This window comes from Podarcis erhardii, assembly GCF_964252035.2.
Source record: "Podarcis erhardii genome assembly, chromosome: 14".
Lineage (NCBI taxonomy): Eukaryota > Metazoa > Chordata > Lepidosauria > Squamata > Lacertidae > Podarcis > Podarcis erhardii.
The window spans coordinates 13,367,600-13,393,535 of NC_138503.1; the positions used below are offsets into that span (position 1 = coordinate 13,367,600).

A 25,936-nucleotide genomic window follows, 5' to 3' on the forward strand; every position below is an offset into this window, starting at 1 on the left:
AAGGTCTGGCCCCATGACACTAGCAACTACCTGGATCACTTGGGAACGGCTGTATTTGTCTGAGAGCATCACATACACCGACTCCATGAGCATCATTGTAAATGACATTGCCAGGGATGCTGGTGCTACAGCTCTCCTCTCCTCGGTTTTGGAGCTGTGCATAAGTTGCTTGGATTAGTTTGCATGCAGGAAAACACAGGCTTGGACCCCTGTTTCTCTGTATGTATGTGTGTCTCCCCTAGTCTCTCCAGCCCACCTGCTAAGCGCAAGCCCAACTCTGAATGATTTAGTGGCTAGCCTTGGTGGAAGCAGTCTGCTTCCCGTGCTCCTTAGTAGCCAAGCTCTGGGAGATAGAGGGAGCTCTATTACAAGTTACCCATCAATTATGGATAGAAACAAATAAGGGAGTCAGTTCTGAATTAGCCTCGCGTAGTGGCAAGGACTGCCTTTCCTCCTTAATTCCATCTCAGTCTCCTGTTGAAATGGAAAGAAGTGAAACTTCTCCTTTCGTTCCCCCTCCACACCTATTTGCTTTATATATTTCTAGAACAGCCACATCTGATCCAGCCGCCTTAACAGAGTAATTAGAAAAAGTGTTCAAGAAGCTCCCCCCCCCCTTCATAGTCCACCCTGCCTCCTTTCGTAATTTGTAAATCTTGCATAGAAATTCTGACTCCACCAGCTCCTCTGAAGTGGAGAATGTTTCATCGTCCTTAAAGGGAGCTCCTTTCTCAGTCTATTTGATTTGGGTGGTTGCAAGAGGACTGCAAATAATTCGGAACAAAGATGAATACATTCGGAACAAAGCACCTGAATGGGTTGTGTGTCCCCCCCCCCCCGGGAAATGCTACCCTGAAACTGGAGGTACTCGCTTGCAAGTGAACAGGCTTTGGTTGGGGGTAGCTTGGAGGCAGAGGATGCTACGGAGTCACTATGCTGCAGTTTGTAGCTGCTCTCCTGCTTAGTCCCATTAACAGTGCAGTTCCAGAATAGCACAAGTTTCCTGGTCTCTGAATTGCCTGATACGGTTGATAAAGCTGCATTTGCCATGCTATGATTTCTGTTGAACATATATTAATAGTGTTCCTCTTCTTATGCACACAAACACACACACAAACCCATCTCTGTTAGGAGATCTAGGGGCGAGAGATAGAGCAGGAATAGACTGGGATAGGCGTTTTTATTCATTTTTGCATACATCAGCAGTAATGTGAATGACTGGTCACTGGCTGAACGTGATATATAGATATAGATATAGTATGCAATTAAGATTGTACTTTCTGTGTACTGTGCAATTAGAACTGCTGGTTTAAATAGATGCATCCTTTATACCAAGAGCAGCCACAGCAAATGCTCACTTACCAGAATGACTCACACTGTGAACGGCTATAAACATTGTCTTTAACAGATTTAGAGATGCTTTGCTGACTTGAGATCCGCACTGAAAGTTCTTACCAAGCAATCCTATGCATGTTTACTCAGATGCAAGCCCAATTGGGCTTACTCCCAGATCAATGTGCATAGGACCGAAGCTTTAGTGCTAGAAAAGAAGGCTGTTGTTGATGTTCATGTTTTTATTTTAAAAATTACGTTGCTGTTGTCTGGGATTGCTCCCAAACCGATGAAATGATTAAAAAATAATAATCTGAAAACACTTTTCTTTGACAAAGGTCTTTCAGAGAACATTTGCTATATGGAAGAAAGGTCACTTCACCAAACTGCTGTAATATTACTTTTGCTGTGAAAGAGGGTTAGCTGTTTTTAAGTTCTGTTAGGGGGAGTTTTGAAAACCTCAGCACCCTGTAGCATTGCATATCTGACTCAGTAAATGAAGCTGTGCATAGCCATGTATAATGGGGTGAATGACAGGCATATTCTGTTTGGTTGGCAGATATCTCATAAACATTTACTCTGGCTCAAAAAAGCAGAAATTTCCAGATGAGTTCTGTAACCTCCCCCCGCCCCCATTTTCTGTCGTAAACCTTAAATGCGTTTTGTAGTATCTAATCGAAAACTCAGCTGCTTTAAAAAAAAAAAAAAGCTGTTCCATTTGAAATCCATTAACATGTAGAAATTTTAAATTTATGTTCAAAAGGAGAGCCAAAAGTATAAGCCAGAGGCTGTTTAAGCATCTGCTTGATTTCATTGGCATCCTTAGTTACACCAAACACTTCCCCAGCCTTTGCCTCTTAACGCTGCAGTCTGTCACTACCTGTGCTCTTCAGGCCAGGACAACATCATCTTCAAAACCTGCTTTGTGTGATGCAGCCATCTCTGCCAGGAATCCAGCGACAGCCTCAACCTCTGTTGTGGTAGCCAGCTATCTGAATGCATCATTGTTTTTTTTCCAAAACACCAGAGCGCTTTATAGTGGTCCATCTGAACATTTTTAGTTCAGTTTAGGCTGCACAAACACCAAATATTTAAAGTACATTCAACCTACGCACCCCCCCCCAATAATCCTGGAAATTGTAGTTTACCCTCCACAGGGCTGCAATTTTGGCACCCTTAAACTACAGTTTCCAATATTATTATTTTTTGTGTGGGGGGGGGGGGTCCTTAAAGGTACAGCATGTACACAGCCTTTGCTTGTTTGTTTGGCAGCTTGATCTCAGCAGTTTCTTACAGCAGCGGGTCCCCTGTGCTGCGTTCTTGCGTTTTCCTGAAAACAGCCAGTCTGAACACGTCTCATCCATTTGTGCAAAACTGAGTTACTGTATTTGGTTAAAAGGAATACAATGCAGCAAAAGAGCGGGGGAATGGGGATGGATGACACCTCTTCCAGCTTTTTTTTTTTTTAAAAAAAAAATCAATGTCGCTGTACCTGTGTTGGTTACAATCAACCCAACCCATGTCTTAGAACATCTGGATTTATTCTGTAATGAATCACAATTTAATACCTTGGTTTCCAAGATGGGATGCTTTTAAAAATTGCTTCCATAAGTAGGCAGCCAGCCAGATGCTTGTGGAAAGCTCACAATCTGGATGGGAAGGCCACTGCTCACCTGCATCGATGGTCTCCAGCATCTGCTGTTCCACAATTTAGCTGGTGCTGTCAATGATAGCCATTGATTGACCTCTCCTGCATGAACCTGCCCAATCCTATCTTTTTTAAAAAAGAGTCTGGATAGCTCTGTTGATTAGAGCGTAGTGATGATAATGCCAAGGTTGCAGGTTCAATCCCTGTATGGGACAGCTACGTATTCCTGCAATTGCAGAGGGTTGGATCATATGATACTCAGGGTCCCTTCCATCTCTACGATTCCATGATTCTAAGACGGGGGTCAGCAAACATTTCAGCAGGGGGCCAGACCTTGTGCGGGGCTGGACTATCTCTCTCTCTCTCTCTCTCTCTCTCTCTCTATCTATCTATCTATCATCTATCTATCTAATGAACCAGTTCCTATGCCCCACAAATAATCCATAGATGTATTTTAAATAAAAGGACACATTCTACTCATGTAAAAACACGCTGATTCCTGGACCATCTGCTGGCCAGATTTAGAAGGCGATTGGGCCGGATCAGGCCCCTGGGCCTTAGTTTGCCTACCCATGTTCTAAGCCAGTCTTTCTCAACCTGTGGGTCCCCAGATGTTGTTGGACTACAACTCCCATCACCCCTAGCTAGCAAGGCCAGAGCTCAGGGATGATGGGAGTTGTAGTCCAACAACATCTGGGGACCCACAGGTTGAGAACCACTGTATAAGCTATCTGTGGTACTGGCCACAACCACAACCTTGTGGCTGTGAGTTCCATAAGCTGGTTGTGACACCTTGCTTCTTTTTGTTTGTACTCCTGTCTCTGTCACCAATAATAAACTTTGCTGGGTAAGCCCAGTTATCCTGGAAGGGAGAAAACAATGTTTCTGTTCTGTTGTAGATTTTACAGAAAAGCCAACATTAAGATGAAAAAACACCCCTGTTCAATCACTTCCCTTCTCCCTTAGGATTCTTAGATTTAAGACAAGAGCTTTGGGAATTCTCATTCCATACCTTCCCGTACTCAGCAAGAGAAGGCTTCCAGCCTAGCACTTGTCCCATAAAATATGGGAAACATTTACATTGTAGTCTGTCTATTTCTTGCATTCTTTCTTAACTGACATTTTCAGCTTTGTTGGGTTGTAAAGTACTTTTCTTTTTGGCAAGGTAAAGAGAAAGCGAGAAGGCGGCTGCATATTTACTTATTAAACATACCTATAATTCTAGTCCAGAAAGTCAACACACATCTCATGGCTGCAGAAATTAATAATTTACCCCAAGAGCAGCTAAGGAGAAAGGGGACAGGAGAATGTTTACTGTGGTGGAGTGTGGTGTTAATTTCAGTCTGAAAAATCCTGAATCTAATTAAAACAGCCCAAATGTTGCTTTCATCAAAACTACTGGGAGGACAGATGATCTCTCTTTATGCCTTCGATAAGCTGCAGCAGTTGCCATTAAAATCCATCTAAGCTGTTTTATTAAGTTGTTACTCTGCTCAGTGAATAGCTGCCAACTTCAGGCTGAAAAGAAAGTATGTTCAGATTTGTTCCCATGTCACATGGAAGAACAGTTCAGTGAAAAATCACATTACTAGCTTTATCAAACTGTTTTTCAATAGGGTGTGTGTGTGTGTGTGTGTGTGAGAGAGAGAGAGAGAGAGAGAGAGAGAGAGAGAGAGAGAGAGAGAGAGATGTCTGTTTTCTTTTCCTGGTCATGCCTTAAAGCAGCTGTTGGCTCATTTATTGTGAAAAAAATATTAAAAGAGAGGAGAAGATGCTTCCGTTCCAAATGTCAGTGTTTATATAACAACAAAGATTAAATCTGAGGGTTCAGTGTGGATTTGTTACAGTAAATTTAAGAACATTAATTGGGAAAGCCAGAGAACACACACAGTATCTGGTAATTGTTGCACATTAACCAGGAGGATTTGGGAAATGTGCATAAATTTAGACACATAATTAATTGCAGTTAACTGCAGTTTAAGACAAAGATAAAATTAAAACAAATTCTATCAGGCATATAGTTGTTGTATGGAGTTGTACGCATCAGTGAATGTGTGCATTATCCAAAAGATCTGTTTCATTTCTCCCACAATGGAGGAAATTGCTATTTGTGCTATTAAGAGCACAATTCTATTCATGCCTACTCAGAAGTAGGTGCATGTAGGATTGCCACCCAGTGTAGGCATACTCTCTAGCATATCATGTTAATATGCACGCATATTGGTTATTCTGCACATTCTCCAGCTATTCACATTCACTGGGGCTAATATTAACTCCGCTTAAACTTGCATATATAAATATTTGCGTGTGTATAATAAGATACTGAGGTGTGCTTCTTTCCTTAATTTTTTCTACGCCCGTCACGCTTTGGTTAACTAAACTAGATTTGCATTTTAACAACCCTGAAGTGAACTTCTGCCATTCTTTTGACTTGGACACTCTGTGTTGCTCATCCATCATCCTGTCTTTGGCCACACCAGGCTACTGGCTCTATAACCATTTGAAGAAACCATCCGACTGTGAACAACACAGCTGGCAACAGCCATTTTTTCTTCCACACCACTGGCAGCATTGTCTGGCTATGGTAACTAAAGTTAACATCCATAATGGGCAGTTTCTTTTGTGCTGGGTAGTTCTAGGGCTGCCTCAACACAGCTTAGTAGGCACACCTGCCGAGGGGAAGAGGAAGGGCACACCCACGCCATCCATTTAAAGCACCCTTATAACCACTTCAACAGTTGTGGCTTTCTCCAAAGAGGCTTGGGAACTGTAGTTGGTTAAGGGTGCTGGTCTCACAAAGCTACATTTCTCAGCACCCTTTAAAAAACTACCATTCCCAGGATTATCCATGACTGTTGAAAGTGGCGTGAGAGCGCTTTCAATGGATGGCGTTGATGCGACCACAGTTACAATGATTACTAGAAAACATAAGGTGTGATGAAACTCTCAGGGCGTAAGCATCAATTCTGTTGGAGACGTGGTGTTTTCTAAATCAAACTATTTGAAGTCAGTTCCCCATACCGATTCAGGATTGAAGTTAGAAGTTGAGGACCTTATTTTGGAATGTATAAAAGAGGCACAACTTGATTTAGGCTGCTAACCCTAGCCCAAACGCTGTCCTCTCAAAGGTAAATCCTGTTGGGTTGTAGTCAGCGTTAGTCTTACTTCAAGTAGACCCACTCAGATTAATGAACACAACAAGCTTAAGTTCGTTCATTCCAATGGGTCTGGCCAGTTGGATAAATCCCATTGAATTTAATGGGACTTACTCCCAGGTAACCCCTTTCTCCTTAGACTGCAGTTGGGTGCATGCTTAATCTGGGAATAAGTCCCATTAAATTCATTTGGGCTCACCTCTGAGTAGACATGGATAGGGTTACATTGTTAGGTCCACCATTTTAGACCAGAGTAGAACAAGATGCAACGTTTCTTTGTGTCTTGCTCCCAGTTCTGGGAATATTGGATTCAGAATAATTTATGATGGAAGGGAACTTTATTGCATGTTTTCTTTTGGTGTATTTGTTATCCCTACTCTCTCAAATGAGCCTGGGGGTGATGTAGCCCTTATTTTCTCCTCAGGACAGCCTTGTGAGTGAGGTCACTGACTCAAATTCAGGTTTATGGCCAAGCAGGGATTTGTCAGGGCTAGGCCTTGGTGTGGGGAGCAACCTAAGGCAAGCCAAGAAGCAAAATCATAGAATTGTAGAGTTGGAAGGGACCCTGAGGAACATCTGGTCCAACACCCTACAATACAGGAATATGCAGCTGTCCCATACGGGGATTGAACCTGCAATCTTGGCATTATCAGCAACATCCTCTAACCAACTGAGCTACTGAAGCAGCAGGGCATGTTATTGGTTGGGACCAAAGAAAAAGTCGAGGGCAAATCGGGGGCAGGCCTGAGGTGCAAGTCAAGATGCAGTAGGAAGCAGAACTGAAGACTAATTGAGGAGGCAGGATCAGGCACAACAGGAAGGCTTACCATATTTGCTTCTTCCTGCCCAGGAAAATCCAGTGGTTGGATGGAGTCAGGAAAGTTCTTCACCGGGAAAGCTGCAGTAATAAATAATAATAAGTTTTTATTTATATGCCACCCTCACCAGCTGAAGCCGGGCTCAGAGCGGCTAACAACAGTAAAGTGTGATACAGCATTCTAAAATCAATTCATTATAAAATCAGTTCAAATCAAATTAATGGCAACCATTGGGCTAGAGGGCTATGAGGATTACCAAAGGAGGGGGTCAGGCTGTGCCTTGGGCAAAGGCCTGGTGGAACAGCTCTGTCTTGCAGGTCCTGCGGAAAGATGTCAAGTCCCGCAGGGCCCTAGTCTCTTGTGACAAAGCGTTCCACCAGATCGGAGCCACAGCCGAAAAAGCCCTGGCTCTGGTTGAGGCCAGCCTAACCTCCCTGTGGCCCGGGACCTCCAAGATGTTTTTGTTTGAAGACCGTAAGGTCCTCCGTGGAGCATACCAGGAGAGGCGGTCCCGTAGGTACGAGGGTCCTAGGCCGTATAGGGCTTTAAAGGTTAAAACCAACACCTTAAACCTGATCCTGTACTCCACCAGGAGCCAGTGCAGCTGGTATAGCACTGGGTGTTCAGCTGTGGTTCAGTATTTCACCACACAGGGCAGCCACACACAAATCTAGCAGTCCCTGATATCATCTCTCCCTGCTGTAAGTCAGATATTCTGTTCTGATTTGGATGTAACAGAGTCAATACGCTGAACTTCCAGCAGGAGAGCCAGCTTAGCCCTGCAACTGTGGGTTCCCAGCGCCGTGGTGCCATGCAATGTGCATGGCCCTGGCACTGAAATTTGTGGGTGCCCGGCCCCTTTGTGGGGAATTTTGTGGGTGCTCAGTCACCCAGGGCCCCAAGGAGCTGGCACCTGTGACTTCCAGTTGGCGGCTCGCTTTTACTTACCAGAAGGGTGTGGAGATTGGCTCAGTGCAAACTCGCCAGCAAACCAATCTGGTGCATTTGCACCACATCAGTCTCCCTGCCACTTTACTCCTAACCCTTCCAGTAACCAGCAGTGATCCACCTGCTAGGAAGCTAGCATAGCATCCCTGCCCCATTCCACTGAGGCACTCTGGGGATGTATATTAATAATAATAATAATAATAATAATAATAATAATAATAATAATAATAATAAAATTTTATTTATATCCCGCCCTTCCCAAGCTGAAGCCGGGTTCAGAGCGTCTAACAACAGTAAAATAATACAGCATTCTAAAATCAATTCATTATAAAATCAGTTCAAATCAAATTGATGGCAACCATTGGGCTAGAGTTCTGTGAAGAATGTAGCACCAAGCCATAGTTTAGCAGTGCATGAATCCGGTCCCTGCTCCCCTCTCCTTTGGTAAGGCCATGAAGGGCTGATAAGCATCAGAATCCATTTTAAACTAACCACAGTTGGTTGTTTTGTCTAAACCCAGACCAATAGTTAGTTTTAATTCTGGTTTATCCAAACAAGCCAAAATCATAACCAGCATTTTAAAGTTGGCCTGTTTGGATAAGTTATTTCATTCTGGTTCAGACACAACAACAAACTGTGGTTAGTTGAAACCAGAAGCAGATGCTTCCAGTCTCCTTGAGGGTGTTCCCAAAGGCTTCTTCATGTATTACTGAACTTCAGTTTAGCTTTCTGTCTGATTCAGTCCTTGGGGAGTTCACGTCAAAAAAGAATTAGCTTCAGTTCCAGTTTATCCTCTCCAAAAAGATATTCGTTCCAGTTCAAGACCCTGTCCTGCCCTCTAAAAGGGAACTAATTTTATTCCAGTTCAGTTTGCTTCCCAATTCATTAATGTGGTCCTCAGCAATTTTTTCAGCTCTTTGAATTTTTCAAGCTGCTCTGCTATACTTCAGAAGATTAAGAATCTTCTGCTTATTTCCTGCTTGGCAGGGGGTTGGACTCGACGGCCCTTGTGGTCTCTTCCAACTCTATGATTCTATGAAGGAGGCACCAAAACACACCCACGGTGTAATGTGAGCAATTGTTTTATTTATTCCCCCCCCCCCCATATTACAGTATTTAAGCTTAAGCATCAGTTTTATTTATTCCCTCCCCCATTTTACAATATTTAAGCTTAAGCATCAGAATTACTTGTCAGGTTGGTAAAAAAATGTAAATGCAATGACCATAATCAGACACAGAGTTAATCATGATGAAGCCTCTCGATTTATAAATTATTGAATTGAATTAAAAATCAGCCAAACTTCCACTGAAAAAGGAACTTAATTCATGTTCAGTTCATTCAGAAATTAAAGAAAATTATACTTTCAGGTGTAATCCAGAGATGTTTGAACCAGTGAATTAATTTCTCTGAGTTAGTTGGAAGTGAATTGATCTGAACGTTTCCACAGCCTGCTTTGGCTTCCCCTTTTAACAACACAAGTTGTAAAGCACTTTAGGAAAATTACTACTTGGAATTAAGGTGTATGTTGGAAGAAACCAAATTAAACCTGAGAACATTGGTTTTACTGTTTCTGGATTTAGGACGTTGAGTGTCCTATATGAAAAAAGTAAAAAAGTTAATTACTGCATTTAATTTTTCAATATACCATTCACAAGCCTGGTCCATTGTAAAATTGGGTCTAAACTAGTTTAGGCCCATTGAATTAAGCCATAAACTTCACCAACCAAATAACTGGTATGCTGCAATGGATCTGGTGTTTGTGCTTAGAGGTAGAAGCCCCAAATTCAAACAACCCCTACTCAGCAGTGAAGTGGCTCCTTCATGTTACCCAAAATTTATTTTGCACCGACAGTATCCCAAGTTCTCTACAAAATCTGGAAACTTCCCTGTTCAGAGGGGCTCAGAACCTTTGTTAGACAAATGGAAAAAGGCAAGAGGTTTGGGGAAATGAAAGTAAACAGGTCAGGAAATAAATCTTTAAAATGAATCGATCCATTTACAACCAAGCCGTGAGGTCTTAACTGGTTTATTTAACTGAATTGGAAATGAACAAACTGCTGCCACCGGATCGCAAGTCTAAGAGCTGCTTCATGAGTTTCCACCGAATGTCCAGGTCAAGAATTAATGTAGGTCCTGCAGAACGTCAGATGATTGCATCCCCCCAACAAACCACCTGTGTAAGCTCTGAGAAGCTGTGATGTGTTGCAGTTCCTATGTAGCCAATTCACTGTATTGCGTATTTATTTATTTTGGGAAGGAAGGTAGTTGGGTTGCAGAGCAGATGCACTGCATTCAGAAAAGTCCCAGTTCCTGTTCCAATCTCTGACACTCCAAGTGTTGTTGTTTCACCCTCCAGATGTTGCTAGACTCCAACTCCCCTTGCCAACCTGGCTATGGGTCAAGGATGCTGAGAGCTGAAATCCAGGAACACCTAGAGGACCACAAGTGCCCCATCTCTGCTCTAAAGGGTCTTGTTGGCAGGTGAGGACCTTGCAGAGCTACTGCCAGTACTGAACTAGAGAGATTTACAGACTTCCTAAGAGGCACCTGCTAAGGCAGTTAGGGATGAGAAAACATTTGATTCTCCAGATGATGTTAGACTACAACTTCCACTACCCCTGAGCACTGGCCATGCTGGCTGGAAGTGATGGGAGCTATATATCTGACAATATCTGAAACGCCAAAGGTTCCTTACCTCTGGTCCTAATCTAGTTCCTTGAGTTAAGAACAAGGGAAGTTTCTAGGGCTGGGTGATATATCAATATACAGTGGTACCTTGGGATGCGAACGGGATCCATTCCGGAGCCCCGTTCACACCCCAAACGGAACGCAAGATGCGTCGGCGCGTGCGCGGGTTGCGTTTTGCCACTTCCGCGCATGCGCGTGACGTCATTTTGAGCATCTGCGCATGCGCGAGCGGCGAAACCTGGAAGTAAAGTGCTCCATTACTTCCGGGTTGCTGCGGAGCACGACTCAAATGCCCTCAACCCAAAGCACATTCAACTCGAGGTATGACTGTACAGTGGTACCTCACAAGACGAATGCCTCGCAAGACGAAAAACGCGCAAGACGAAAGAGTTTTCCGTTTTTTTAGTCGTTCCGCAAGATGAATTTCCCTATGGGCTTGCTTCGCAAGATGAAATGTCTCGCGAGTTCTTGTGAGTTTGTTTCCTTTTTCTTAAAGCCGCTAAGCCGTTAATAGCCGCTAAGCCGCTAATAGCCGCTAAGCCGCTAATAGCCGTGCTTCGCAAGACGAAAAAACCGCAAGACGAAGAGACTCGCGGAACGGATTAATTTCGTCTTGCGAGGCACCACTGTATTGTCCAGAACCGGTCTGAAGTCCATATTGTGATAATCGGTTTCATCATTTTTTACCTGGCAATTTATTGTGAATCATGATGTGTGTGTATGTGTGTGTGTGTGTGTGTGTGTGTATGCATGTGCGCTACACAAAAACCACAATGTGGGAAAAGTAAGTAAAGTAAGTAAATTTTTATTTATTCCCTGCCCTCCCCGGCCAAGACCAGGCTCAGGGCTGCTAACATCAAATACATTAAAACACAATCAAACAATTGATTAAAATATAGCTTAAAAATTAGAATCAGGATAAAATTAAATGACTGCCCATGAATTACAACCATAGGGGTCAGGAATCTCAAGTATTCATCAGGGCTAGCTATCCGTGTTGGTCCTAGATGAGCTGATAAAAGAGCCAAAGAGGTAACTTACAGGGTCCCATAGAGGGGGGTCAAACTGGGCTGGACAGAAGGCCAGGCTGAACAGCTCCATCTTGCAGGCCCTGCGGAAGGATGTCAAGTCCTGCAGGGCCCTGGTCTCCTGCAATAGAGTGTTCCACCAGGCTGGGGCCAAAGCCGAATAGGCCTTGGCCCTGGTTGAGGCCAGTTTAACCTCCTTGAGGCCCGGGACCTCCAGCCAGTCAATGCCTCTACATTGCTCCATCCTTATTTCAGACATTGTTATATATTAGCATATCGTGATGTTTAGCTGATGATTTATCACAATGTTGAAAACCAGGGGAAGACACTGAGGTCCAGTTCCCAGGGCCTTCTGGCGGTTCTCTCACTGCGAGAAGCCAAGTTAGAGGGAACCAGGCAGAGGGCCTTCTTGGTAGTGGCACCTGCCCTATGGAACACCCTCCCACCAGATGTCAAAGAGAACAACAACTACCAGACTTTTAGAAGACATCTGAAGGCAGCCCTGTTTAGGGAAACTTTTAATGTTTGATGCATTACTGTATTTTAATATTTTGTTGGAAGCCACCCAGAGTGGCTGGGGAAGCCCAGCCAGATGGGTGGGGTATAAATAATAAATTATTATTATTATATTATTATTATTGCAGTCGTGTTTTTTAATGTTAAATAGGTGTTATTAACATGAGACACCAGAGGGCGCTGCAGAGCAGCTAGCCAACGTGAACAGGAAAATGCATTGAACGTTATATAATTGTATGTTTAATAACGTTTAACCGGTCAATGTAGATCCAGCCTAGATATCGCCGAGCCCTAGAAGCTGCCTTATATCAAGTCAGAGCATTAGTCCATCTAGCTCAGTATTATGTATCCTTGACCAGTAGTGTCTCTCTAAGCAGAGGTCTTTCCTAGCTCTACCCAGAGACACCTGAGATTGAAGCTGATACCTTTTGCATGCAAAGCATAGACTCAACCACTGAGTTATGGCTGTAATGTGTGAATAGTCCCCTCCATTCCTGCAGTCAACTTGTTGAGAGGCTGGGCCACTTAAAAATAAAACAAAAAAAAATATATGTATTTCTCTTTTAAAAATCAAAATAATTCATTATATTGTTCTTGTCATGTTGCCATGGGAACGAAGGGTTATTATCCATAAGAACAATGCAAAAATCCAAATTATTGACACTGGAAATGACCCAAACAGGCAGGTGACATTTGGATTGTGCCTAAATGTTTACAGATTAAATTGGCCCCTCGGAAGCTTTGATTAATACATTTAACACAGCACAATTACCCTCGGACTTTTTGACCTTGGCAATATTAATGCATCATATTTGCCTGCATACAACCCCCCTCGGTCAATGGCTAGTTGCTGAAGGATGAGCTCTTCCCTCTCTCCCGCTGTTTGCATTATTTTCATTATTAACAATCAGATCCACAGTCCAGTTAAGCAGTAGGTACTTAGAATTAAGCCGACTCAAAGGCTGTGGAACTAGTAGGCTGCCTTTTCTCTCTCCATTTATTTTTCTTTTTTTAAAAACCGTCGAAGTCATGCCACTCATTTCTTTTCTTCGAAAGGAATAATTTTGTCAGCCAGTCCTGCTGCGTTTCCCCAAGCAAGAATGTCCTGGAACAGATTCCAGCTCCTCTGTCTGGTAAGCCTGCCTCCCGAGCTGTGAAGCAAATGGTCCTTAACAGATTGCCAAAAGGATCTCTGCACATGGGCGATATCAGGCACTCCTTTCTGTCACCTTGGCACTTGAAAGATCCGCGGCAGACCCTTTCCACCCTATCCCTGAGGGGAAACTTGCAAACTCCAGCTCTCCTCTCTTCTCAGTAAAGTGGAACCAATGAGCAACGTGAAGAATGCAGACTTAACAGCTGCAATATTGCTCACACTATGCAGGTCAGTGTTTTCCAAAGTTGGGTCTCCAGCTGGGGTTTTTTGGACTACAACTCCCATCATCCCTGACCACTGCTCCTGCTAGCTAGGGCTGATGGGAGTTGTGGTCCAAAAACAGATGGAGACCCAACTTTGGGAAACAGTGCTCTATTCCAACAACCCAATGTGGCTGTTAGGGCATGTTCACAAATTCCCAACTTTTAGGGAATGTCACTAATGTATGAACTACAGTACAGTGGTACCTCGGGTTAAGTACTTAATTCGTTCCAGGGGTCTGATCTTAACCTGAAACTATTCTTAACCTGAAGCACCACTTTAGCTAATGGGGCCTCCTGCTGCCGCCGCGCTGCCGGAGCACGATTTCTGTTCTCATCCTGAAGCAAAGTTCTTAACCCGAGGTACAATTTTTGGGTTAGCGGAGTCTGTAACCTGAAGCGTATGTAGCCCGAGCTACCATTGTACAGTCATACCTCTTGTTACGTTCGGTTCAGGTTACGTCTTTTCAGGTTGTGTCCTGTGGCGACCCGGAACTACTGGAAAGGGTTACTTCCGGGTTTCACACACTCGCAGACGCGCAAAATGATGTCATGCGCATGCACAGAAGCGGCGAATCGCGACCCGCGCATGCACAGATGTGGGTTGCTTTCCTTTCAGTTTGCAAACGGGGCTCTGGAACGGATCCCGTTCGCAACCAGAGGTACCACTGTATTACCACAGGGCAGAGAACACATCAGCCTCATTTATGCCATGACCTGGCCTGGATAAATAGTTGCGCTTGGGGATACAGATGGAGCAGTCAGAGGCATTAATGTGTCTGCATACCAGCTGCTGAAAGCTGCAGGAGGGACCAGTGCTCTTGTGCTTAGGCCCTGCTTGTAGGTTTACTGCAGGCACCTGGTTGGCCACTGTGAGGATACTGGAATGGATGAGCCATCAACCTGATTTAGCAGACCCATATGTGGCCAAGCAGCCTACTTCAGAGATGCTGGCCCTCTGTTGGATGACTGTCTAGTTGAAAGATGCCCTAAGAAGGGAAGCAAGAGGTGCCTTGGAAGTTGCCCATCAACAGTTTAACTCCTGAATACAGGACGAGGCAGGCACACCAGTCACCTGCCCAACAGACTTCCCACTATGGTGAGATGTCTTGCATTTCTGTTTGAAGTCTAGTAATTAATTCTTAAGTTTGCATTCATGCATAGAAGTTAGCACGTGCAAATTTTATGTCTTGCCCCTTTGTTGTCATCTTTTGTGATGCATTTCCTCTTTTGTGCGGTGGGGTCATGCGTAAGTGACCACTCACCCATTTGGAGCCAAACTGTCTCATGTAGAGCTTGGGTTGGCAGTGAGGTTCCCAAGAGTTTTAAACCTCAAGATTGTTCCTGAATTCATTGGGATGAAGCCAAATTTTTGAACGGGTGGGTTCTGAATATCACGAAGAGGCCTTCTGCCTTGAATGGGCTGTTACGGTGCTTCTGAGTTCCTCCCTCGACAACTAAGGGTTGTGAGCTTGTTGTACAATCACCTTCCCTTCTGCACCCGCTAAACTCTTAACGTTAAGGCTTGGAAGTCAAGGTTTTCATGGTTCTCTAGCAAGAATAGCCATTTATTATTTTATCAGCAGTTTTTCTGTTGCAAGAAGCGCTCAGTGTGGTTTCAAAAATGTTGAGTAAAATTATTAGAGCAACAACAAATGCTCGTTACAAATGTGTGTGTATGTGTATATATATATTAGCATTAGCATTAGTGCAATCATCTTAGTACAATTGTATTAGTACAATCATCTGCATTTTTACTCAGAAGTAAAACCCTACTGCATTCAAGCGGGCATATGATTGGTGCTGAAATGTCCATAACTATGGGTTAAACAGTGTCAATGTTTGAAGGAGGTGAGAGGTCCACGCACTCATCGCTCATCTGGACTTTAGCAAAAGTATGCAGGTCAGCTGTTCCCAACCTGGTGGCCTCCAGATGTTTCACATTACTGCTCGCAACATCCCGGACCAGGCATCCCCAACCTTCAGCCCTCCAGATGTTTTGGATTCCCATCATCCCTGACCACTGGTCCTGTTAGCTAGGGATCATCGAAGTTGTAGGCCAAAACATCTGGAAGGCCGCAGGTTGGGGGTGCCTGTCCCAGACCATTGGTTAAACTGGCTGGGAACTGATGGGATTTGGAGTCCAACCCTTGCTTTATGACCTTAAGGCAAGGGAAGGGTTTAGAGATTGCAGTGAAACCAGAGATGTAGTTGTGGAACAAGAGAAGGTTTAAGAGCAGTGGATCATTAGGAGGCGAGGGAAAATGCTAGACTCTGAAAAATTGCACATCTTAAAAGAGAATCCTATAATGAAGACAGTTAATAGTTTTAGGGACCCAATAAAATACCCTCCTTCCCTCTGTTCGTTAAGAGTTAAAGCTGGGTTAAAAATTAAGGCAAGAATATAATTTACTGTACCTGCCTTCACATTTATAACAGTACTGAAATAATAACAACTTGGACACACAGAGACCCAAGAGAGAACAGGCTTGGCATTGTTCTTAAGTGGCACATTCACTCCCTAGGACTGGATAATCAGCAAGCCAGCAGAGGCTCGCTTTCCACTGCTGGTTGACTGCCAGCTTTGGCACAGGACGCAGAGGTAGCTGGTCTCTGTTATTTTTCCACCTGAAGAAAGAGATCTGTGGGAGGAGGAGGTGTGGGGGGGTGTGAAAACAGTGGAAAAATTTGTCAAGGGAAAAAAAGAGCCCAGTTTCAGGTGATCCATAAAAGGAACAATAAAAAATCTTCTGCCTCTCAGACTCTAATGGTTTTCTTCAGGTTGCAGAGAGATCAGCTGCTGGGCGGTAATTTCTTGGCTCCGATATGTGTGCATATCAGAAATGAAAAATGAGACATTTCTTAATTCTTTGTTAATGGCGGGCTGGTGCACACATGCAGCAGAACGAGCTGTTCCCGTTTCATAGGGGTTTTTTTTAATTGCTTTTGTGTTTGTTTGTTTGTTTGTTTTAAAAAATCAGCTCCTTGCAAGTAGAAAATGAGCATGCAGGTCACAGACTAGGCAGACCTTTCTCCTTGATGTACGTACTAGATTATTATTTCTTTAAGGGTGTTTGGTGGGGAGGGTAAACAAGAATAACGTAGCAATTAGAAGTGTCCAACTGAAGCCAGAAGTGGTACAGTCCATTACACCACCTCATTTTGCTACACAGAATCAAAGGGACCCCATGGAGCATCTAGTCCAACCCCCTGCAATGCAGGAATATTCAGCTGTCCCATACAGGGATCGAACCTGCAACCCTGTCATCATCAGCACCACGCTCTAACCAACTGAGCTATCCAGGCTCCACATGTGTAGAATGTGGCTTAATAATAGGAGGTGACTTGCAGATATTTTAGCCACATGACTTTTGATAATCTTGGACAACGCTGATCAAATTACACATTTTGCAGCTTAATTATATTTCCAGCAGGGGTCAAGCTGAAAGGTTTTGATGCTTGTTTTTCTTCTTCTTTTTTTAAAAATATGGAGATTTCAAAGATGTATCGCTGAAAAGTGTTTCATTTTCCCCACCCAGAAGCACAAAATCTTGCAGCCGTGGCCATGAACGACCCGATTGCATCACCTCTTAGTTTATGGAATTATTATTTTTTTGAGTAACAGACGAAGCAGAGCTTATTACTAATGTGTCTTTTATGAGTTGCTTTTACAGTGGTTGAGCAAACCATTCTAAGCCTGCTTTGTCTGCTTCCATTGTCAAGTCTAGACCTTTTAAAGCCTGTGCTGCTTTTTAAAAAGTTTTTGTTTGTTTTTTTGCATTGCATCAGAGTGAATGAGAACTTACCCAGGATGCAGACCAGACCAGAGAATAAGAAGAAACCTTTCTTGGGCCCTACCTGTCCTATACAAGGTTGCTACCTATGCATTGCTGCTGTTCAGGTGCTAACTACTGATAGACACCTTGAGGCCTCCCTTGTTACAATTATTCAGCTTTAAAGCAGATTTACACTGGGTGCTCTGCAAACAGATGTCTTCAACAGAGCAAGTGTAGGGAACCTTTTTCAGCCAGAGGGCCACAAGCAAGCTGCTGGAGGCCACATGCCATTGAACATGGGGCCACAGGCAAAAGTGGGTGAGGCAACAACTATGCATTTTAGTTGTTAGCCTATGCACAGTAGGCTAGTATCTAAATACACCCCACCATCCTCTAGCCAGTTCAGTTCAGTTCACTTTTAATTTGTATACTCCCTTTCCATATTACCATACACAAGGCGGTTCACAAGCTGAAGAAACCCCCCCCCAAAAAAAACACAGCACATATCACACAATTCATAACAATCTGACCCAATAAAAAAGTTGTAATATAAACAAAACTTTAAAACATACAACTTATATCAGATAAAGCAATATTCAATAAGCCATTAGAATATAATGGTAAACAGTAAAATTAAATGTCACCAAATAATAATGAAGCAGTTAACAATTGCAATAAATAATAATATAATAAACAAACTATGAACAAGAAAAATAACAGCAAGTCTCGATGCATAATTACATACAAGACCATGTAAAAGGATCAAAATTGAGAAACAAAGACTCACAACTTTATAAAACTGTTTTCCGAACGCCTCTTCTCTCTTCCCAACTGCTTCTGCTATTCTTAAAGGCATGGTCAGGGAAAGGGTGCTGGGTCTGGAGGGTGGGGCAAAGCAGGTGGGAAAAGCCATTGCTTGGTGGCCAGCACAAAGTCTCCCCCCTCACAGTTCTTCACACATTGCAGCCAGGCAAAAACTCGGAAGGGAGGGTGTTGTCTGCATGGAGCTTCCGGCTTGAAGGGCCACATTTGGTCCACAGGCTCAAGGCTCCCCACCCCTAAAATAGAGGACTATCCTCCTCTGTAAAGTAGGGCACATTGCCACCCCTCTGTACATAGAAAACTGGCATGTTAGCAAGTTGGTTTCAGCCTAATTAACACACCGTTTTCTACAACCAGCCAGAAGCAATCCAGGAAAAACCTTTACCATTTGATCCTACTGGTGGTGCAAAATGACCTTGAAGGTTGCAAGCAAGGAGGAAGGGTTTATTCCTAGCATTTCCCCTCCCAAGGTTACCATTTCCCCTCATTAAAATAATAAGACTGTTGCATCATGGGACATGTTCCTATGATGCTGTAGTGCTTTTATGATGTAACTGGAGAGACAGAAACAGGGAACCAGAGACCAGGGGGAAATGACTTGCAGAGGGGAAGACCTTGGGATTAAATCCAAAGCAAAATAATGGAAAAGTTAATAGGATGCAGATATCATAATGACCTTATAACCTCAGACAACAGGGCTTGTGAATTTATCCGGGATGGAAAGAAAGCAGGCCAGCAACATTCTGTTTTGTCATACCCACGAGAGGTTTAACAGTCAATCACTCTTTACAGGGAACTCAGGGAAGTGTAGCTCTCAGCTAACAAGTCTCCGCACTCTTTGAACTAAAGTTCCCAGGATTCTTTCAGGAAAAGCCATGACTGGTTAAAATGGTATAATAATGCTTTAAATGTATGGTGTGGATGCATTGTAGCAGTCCCACCTTTGCAGGAATATTATTATTAATAATAACAACAACAACAACAGAGCGCAGCAAACATTTCCCGCTGTAGCAATTGTGTTGGCAAGCCGTTCAGACCAGTACAAAATGTGTTTGCAAATGCACAGTCCCAAAGTTAAAGAAAAAAACAAAAACCACACAGTAGCAAATGTAATAATGTGATCCAAATGCCCGGCGCTCGGCTAGAAAGAAATGTTCTCCTGCCATTATGTGAAAATTTAGCGTGACTGGAACAGCGTCTGCATTTGATTAGGCATTTTTTTAAAAAAAGAAAATGTAAGAGTCTTTACATTTGAGGGCTATGCTGCAAAACAATTGCTCAGTCTGTGTTGTAAAATTGGTTTTGCCTTTCCCTGACTTCCATGTTTTTATTGCACTTTGTCTCAGAAGAGAAATATGAGATGTCCACATGGCAGATTAATGCCTTTTGATGTAAAACAGTAAATAAGAGTGACGGTGCAAACAGATGCTTCTAAAGTTTTAATCTTCTTCGAGCAAGGAGAGACCGTGAAACGCTCGCAGCAAAAGCTGTTTTCCAGCACGAAAGAAGCATTTACAGATCCCTTATTGCAGCACATTAGCTAATTGTTTCACAATTAAAAGCAATACAGTGTGCTAAATTTGAATCTAGTACCCTGACCCCAAGAGACCAGCTTATGCCACAATGTTGTTGATTCAGATATGATTCTGGTCACATCCATACCATACAGTTAAAACACTATTGAACCACTTTAAATGGACGTGGCTTCCCTCAAAGAACCCTGCAAACTGAAGTTTGCTAAAGGTGCTGAGAGTTCTTAGGAGACCCCTATTCTCCTCAGAGAGCGTCAATATCCAGAGTAGTTTTAACAACCAATCCTTCTTCCCAGGAAAGTCTCTCCATTGGATTTCACTCTGATCCGAGCATTGTGATTCTGTTCTCTGTAGTTTAAACATATCAAAGCACATATCTACATATTGATAGAGATTAATATGGAAACTATATGGGACGCGGGTGGCGCTGTGGGTTAAACCACAGAGCCTAGGGCTTGCCAATCAGAAGGTCGGCGGTTCGAATCCCCACGGCGGGGTGAGCTCCCATTGCTCGGTCCCTGCTCCTGCCAACCTAGCAGGTCGAAAGCACAAAGTGCAAGTAGATAAATAGGTACCGCTCCAGCAGGAAGGTAAGCGGCGTTTCCATGCGCTGCTCTGGTTTGCCAGAAGCGGCTTAGTCATGCTGGTCACATGACCCGGAAGCTGTACGCCGGCTCCCTTGGCCAATAAAGTGAGATGAACGCCACAACCCCAGAGTTGTCCACGACTGGACCTAATGGTCAGGGGTCCCTTTACCTTTAAGATGGAAACTAGATGGAATTGTTAGCAAAATCATGTAATAGAAGAATGGTCCTTGGCCAGGATGGAAGTGCTTCCTCCTTGCTCCCAGAAGATTTGATCCCCACAACAATGCTGCGAGGTAGCTTCTCAACTCCTATCAGCTCCAGCCAGCATGACTAATGGTCAGAGTCCGACAACGTCCTGAGGGCCACAGGTTATACATTCCTGGGCTAAGAAATAAAACAGACTTGCCCAGTATCACCCCATGAGATTTATGGCTCAGAGTTCTTCCAGGTTTTTGTTTCCATACTGGCTCTTGGGATTAAATGGAGTTAATGTTATAGCGGCTGAGAGCATGTGTATTCTGCACCAATCAATATATCGTGGGAGAGGGTGCTTTATCAACCAGAGAACCAAAATAACTCATCACAGCTATTGTCAGTTAAATTTGAGAAGGTGGTTGGTTCCCATTTAGCAACCAGCCAGATTTTACTGGAAGTCAGAGTGCAATGGTGAAAATATTCCTCATCCCCATCGTCTGATTTACAAAGGTACGCTGGGCATTCCACTTTTTCATTGTCACATTGAATGGCTACTGGTAGGGTGTAGCCATATTCACTCTAAACTGGGAGTAAGCTGCATATTATTATTATTATTATTATTATTATTATTATTATTATTCTTTATTATTTATACCCCGCCCATCTGGCTGGGTTTCCCCAGCCACTCTGGGCGGCTTCCAACATAATATTAAAATATAATAGTCTATTAAACATTAAAAGCTTCTCTAAACAGGGCTGCCTTCAGATGTCTTCTAAAAGTCTGGTACAGTGGTACCTCGGGTTACATATGCTTCAGGTAACATACGCTTCAGGTTACAGACTCCGCTAACCCAGAAATATTACCATGGGTTAAGAACTTTGCTTCAGGATGAGAACAGAAATCACGCGGTGGTGGCGCGGCAGCAGTGGAAGGCCCCATTAGCTAAAGTGGTGCTTCAGGTTAAGAACAGTTTCAGGTTAAGAACGGACCTCTCGAACGAATTAAGTACGTAACCAGAGGTACCACTGTAGTTGTTTTTCTCTTTGACATCTGTTTCCTGAGCCTTCTAAGAGCCAGTGTGGTGTAGTGGTTAAGAGTGGTAGACTCGTAATCTGGTGAACTGGGTTCGCTTCCCTGCTCCTCCACATGCAGGTGCTGGGCAACCTTGGGCTAGTCACACTTCTCTGAAGTCTCTCAGCCTCACTCACCTCACAGAGTGTTTGTTGTGGGGAGGAAGGGAAAGGAGAATGTTAGCCGCTTTGAGACTCCTTCGGGTAGTGAAAAAGCGGGATATCAAATCCAAACTCTTCTTCTTCTTCTTCTTCTAACAAGAGAAGCCAGGGACTGAACATAGGACCTTCTGCATGCAAACCCATGGGCGCCGCCCCTTGAGCCTTGCTACCTTCCATTGTTGCTCTGATCCAGTTCAGTTTCAGGGCTCATGTAGACATGTCACCCACTGTTATCTGGGCAGCACCCATTGTGTGATTAAATGAAAGGCCCCCCAACCCCCCAGGAGTTGTCATTATGTCTTCTGGAGTGGAGTGAGGGGCGAGGCTTGTGAAAACGCAGCATACATAGGCTTGAACTTCCATTGTGTTCATCTGGGGCTCACGGGGTGCCTCTAATGCAAAAAAAATAAAATGACATAATGATCTGAGGGGCGCAGTGTGAGGCAGTCAGTTTAAATTAACAGTATATAGACCTGTCAGGATAGTTAATCAGAAGCCTGCATAAACAACCGTACCTTGCACTTTGTCCTAGAAACCCAGCGAGAGCAGAGACCCTGGCAAAGTGTCAAGTGCTGCTTTGTCCCGCAGGAGTGATATAAAACAGAGAGGACTTTTGACAGTAGATTTATCCGTGGAAACAAAAGGCTGCTTTCGGCTGGAAGATTTTTCACTTCGCCCCGGCGAAAGAAGGAGGGGGGTGGCGGTGGTAAGGATGGGATGGGAAAATGGAGCAAAATGGACCTGTCAAAAAATGAATTTTAAATCAATTTAATTGAAGCCATCACTTATGGTTTAGGATGGTGCCTTGGTTTCCTTTCCAGCTGGAGCGGAGTATCTTTATTTATTTATTTTATCACAAGAGACTTCTTGTCCTCAAAGTGTGTCTAATCAAGCAGTGAGTATTTGCATCATTAAAAGTCACCCTATCCGCTTCCAAGCGTTCTGTCAGCTTGTAGGAGGGATTGTGGGGAGGGGGGATGGAGAGAGAGAGAGAGGTGGTGCTCTCCCAGAAAAGTTAAAAGCTTGCAAATAACTGAAGCCAATTAAGATCAAAGCTGTGATATTCAGTAGTAGTTTCATTATAAACCTTTTTTTAAAAAAATAATAATAAATGAAACCACAACAACTTTGAAACAGATCAAGAGGTGTTAATACATAGCTCTTTTTTGTAATTCTTTAAAGCTTGTGCAGTATCTTAAAGCAACAGATTGCTTATTTGCTCTTTATCATGCGCAGAGTTCCCCCTCCCTCCCCACGGAATTGTCGGTGTTAAAAAAAACAACAACCCATGTTCTGAGTAATTTAGGAGCGAGCGGATTAAAAGCTTTCATTTACATGCAAAATGTACGTTTGTTAGTAGGGAGGCCAACTTAAGGCGGTACAATAATTTATCGGACCCTACAGAGTTGCCAACTGCGCCTTGGCAAAGAAAGAAAGAAAGAAAGAAATTGGAAGGTGTGGTTTTTTGCCTGGTGAGTTGCAAGCCTCCTACCTCCAGGGGGAACTTTCCATTTCCACTTGCAGGAAAAGGAGCTCCTGAATATTTGTTGTGAAGCTGTTGCCATTCTTAGAGTGCAAAAGGCATGGATGGCCACTCAGGCCAGATCTATATCTGCCAAGGCAGGGAGCACCCCTCTTGCTATTGGTCCTCACAGTAGTCGTGCACAGACTGTGAGCCTTGGAAAACACCCAGTGCTCAATTCCATTCTGCACATCTTTGGGAATTCTCGGTAGCAGTGGGCAAGTGATCTTTCAGGGAGGCTTGAACACGATCACAACATGATCACATGATCTCAGCATTCTCCAAGATGCTATGTGGAAACCACTGCTTTTGACTGCAACCTTTTGAAATAGGAGAGGGAAGATGACGGTGATTCTTAAGCAACAATACCCCCTTCCACCCACATTTGAGCTAGCTCCAAATACATAGGTGGTATCCCTGTGAAGATTAGGGACGCAGATGGCACTGTGGGTTAAACCACAGAGCCTAGGACTTGCCGATCAGAAGGTCGGCGGTTCGAATCCCCGCGACGGGGTGAGCTCCCGTTGCTCGGTCCCTGCTCCTGCCAACCTAGCAGTTCGAAAGCACATCAAAGTGCAAGTAGATAAATAGGTACCACTTCGGCGGGAAGGTAAACGGCATTTCCGTGCACTGCTCTGGTTCGCCAGAAGCAGCTTAGTCATGCTGGCCACATGACCCGGAAGCTGTACGCCGGCTCCCTTGGCCAATAAAGCAAGATGAGCGCCGCAACCCCAGAGTTGGCCACGACTGGACCTAACGGTCAGGGGTCCCTTTACCTTTACCTTTATCCCTGTGAAGAATCCCCAGCAATTTTTTGGGGAGCCAAATGTGGAGGGGCGGATGTTCTGGGCTTTTTATATTGCCTTTTTTTTAAATTATTATTTTTTGCACAAACAGGATATTTCTGTTGTGCATATAACTTCTTGCTACATATTCAGGATCATTTTCCATAGCTGTCTAGAAGTTGAATTTATTCACTAAACTTGTGAGTGTTGCTGCTGCTGCTCCAACCACTACTCAGATGTTTCATACTTCATAACTAATTTGAAAGGCACGACAGACTGCAAATTAAACAAAGGCCCATGTGCTTTATTTTCCTCCCTCTCTTTCCACTCAATCCTGGGTCCTCTTTTTGGGAACGTCGCTATTCCTGTTTCACTCGGACCGTGCCAGGATCTATTAACAAACAAAAACTTAGGAGCTAGGCGATATTTGTGGATCAGTTCCTCACCTCTTGCTGAGTGCCCTTGAGGATTTCTCATTTACCAGGTTAGGAATGAGGAATCTGTGGCCTCCCAAATGTTTTTGGATTCCCAGCTCTAGTAGCTGGGAGCTGAGGGGAAGAAAAGACATCATCTGTAAGGGTCAATCTGAGAAGTCTGGCAGGTTGGATGTGGTCCATAGGCTGCCTAATGAAGAATGAAGGATGGTATTCTGTAGCCTCTGCCCAACTAATGTTGTGCTGTAATCCAAGATTGATCGACGGTAATCGCAATAGCCCTGCAGCTAATGGTGTGAGTCATTGTCTTGTTTATAGATTTCCCCAACCAGTTGACCCAGGGGATCTGTACCCTGGTGTGAATAATAGCTAGTTTGAATGATGAGTCCACTTCGTTTCTGTATGACAAGTATGGACCTTCCTCACTGTTGTGAGTTATGCATTTTTGTTGATGTCCAGACCATTCATAGAGTGGTGTTGTGGTGAGAGTGGGAGACCAAGGTTGGAATTCTCACTTGGCCACAAAGCTGGGTGACATTTGGGGCAGTCACAGTCTCTCAGCTCAACCTGCCTTGTTGTGAGGATAAAATGGGGAAGGGGAGTCATGTTGCACCACCATGAAAGGTGGGATATAAATGTGTTTTATTAATTTGGATGTAACAGACCTAGTGGCAGTGATTAAAAACATATTCTTCAGAATAGTCCTACCAAAATTAATGGAAATGATCTGTCTTACAACCTACCATTAGTTAGGGTTCATTCAACTTCAGTGATATTCAAAGGGATCTGTGGAGCTCAGTATGTGTGAAACCCAGTTCCATTGTCCTAGCCCCAAACATCTGCTTGTTCAAATTTTGGCCAGATCTGTGAGACTGTCATTCCTTCAAATCACTAGTTGCTTGCTTCAGCTAAAAATCCCTGTTGTACATCTGTTTTACTCATAGATGGGTTGCATCATTGGTGGTTTTGTAGCATTAAATAGAACTTGTTGCAGTTCCTTCAATAATGTGAGTTGTTTGCTTCAGTGAAAGGTCCTGATCATATGTGTATTTTGTTCAGTGTTGCATTGCACCATTGGTTTTGCAGTCTTAGGCAAAAGTTGTTGCCATTCCTTCAATAGCATGAGAAGCGGACACGGAGCAATGGTTCCAAACTACAAGAAAAAAGATTCCACCTAAACATTAGGAAGAACTTCCTGACAGTAAGAGCTGTTCGACAGTGGAATTTGCTGCCAAGGAGTGTGGTGGAGTCTCCTTCTTTGGAGGTCTTTAAGCAGAGGCTTGACAACCATATGTCAGGAGTGCTCTGATGGTGTTTCCTGCTTGGCAGAGGGTTGGACTCGATGGCCCTTGTGGTCTATTCCAACTCTATGATTCTATGATTCTATTCTATGATTCTATGCTTGCGTCTCCTGGCCCCATGGGTGTTTCATAAATGAGAACCATCGTTGGTGTTACAGTACAATTTCTGTTTAAGACTATGATATAAGTTTCCAGGCTG

At 43.7% G+C, this 25,936-nt stretch overlaps 1 protein-coding gene across 4 annotated transcripts in view; it reads left to right on the forward strand.

The window, feature by feature from the left end:
• SEMA6D (semaphorin 6D) overlaps positions 1-25,936 on the forward strand; it is a 421,542-nt gene that overhangs the window by 343,483 nt on the left and 52,123 nt on the right. Inside the window, exon 1 of one of the 4 annotated variants that reach the window (XM_081838794.1) lies at positions 21,932-22,590. The exons of the other annotated variants lie outside the window; for them this stretch is intronic. The gene's annotated coding sequence lies outside the window, so the exon portion shown is untranslated. Of the gene's footprint in view, positions 1-21,931; positions 22,591-25,936 lie in introns of those variants that run through there. 4 annotated transcript variants of the gene reach the window in all.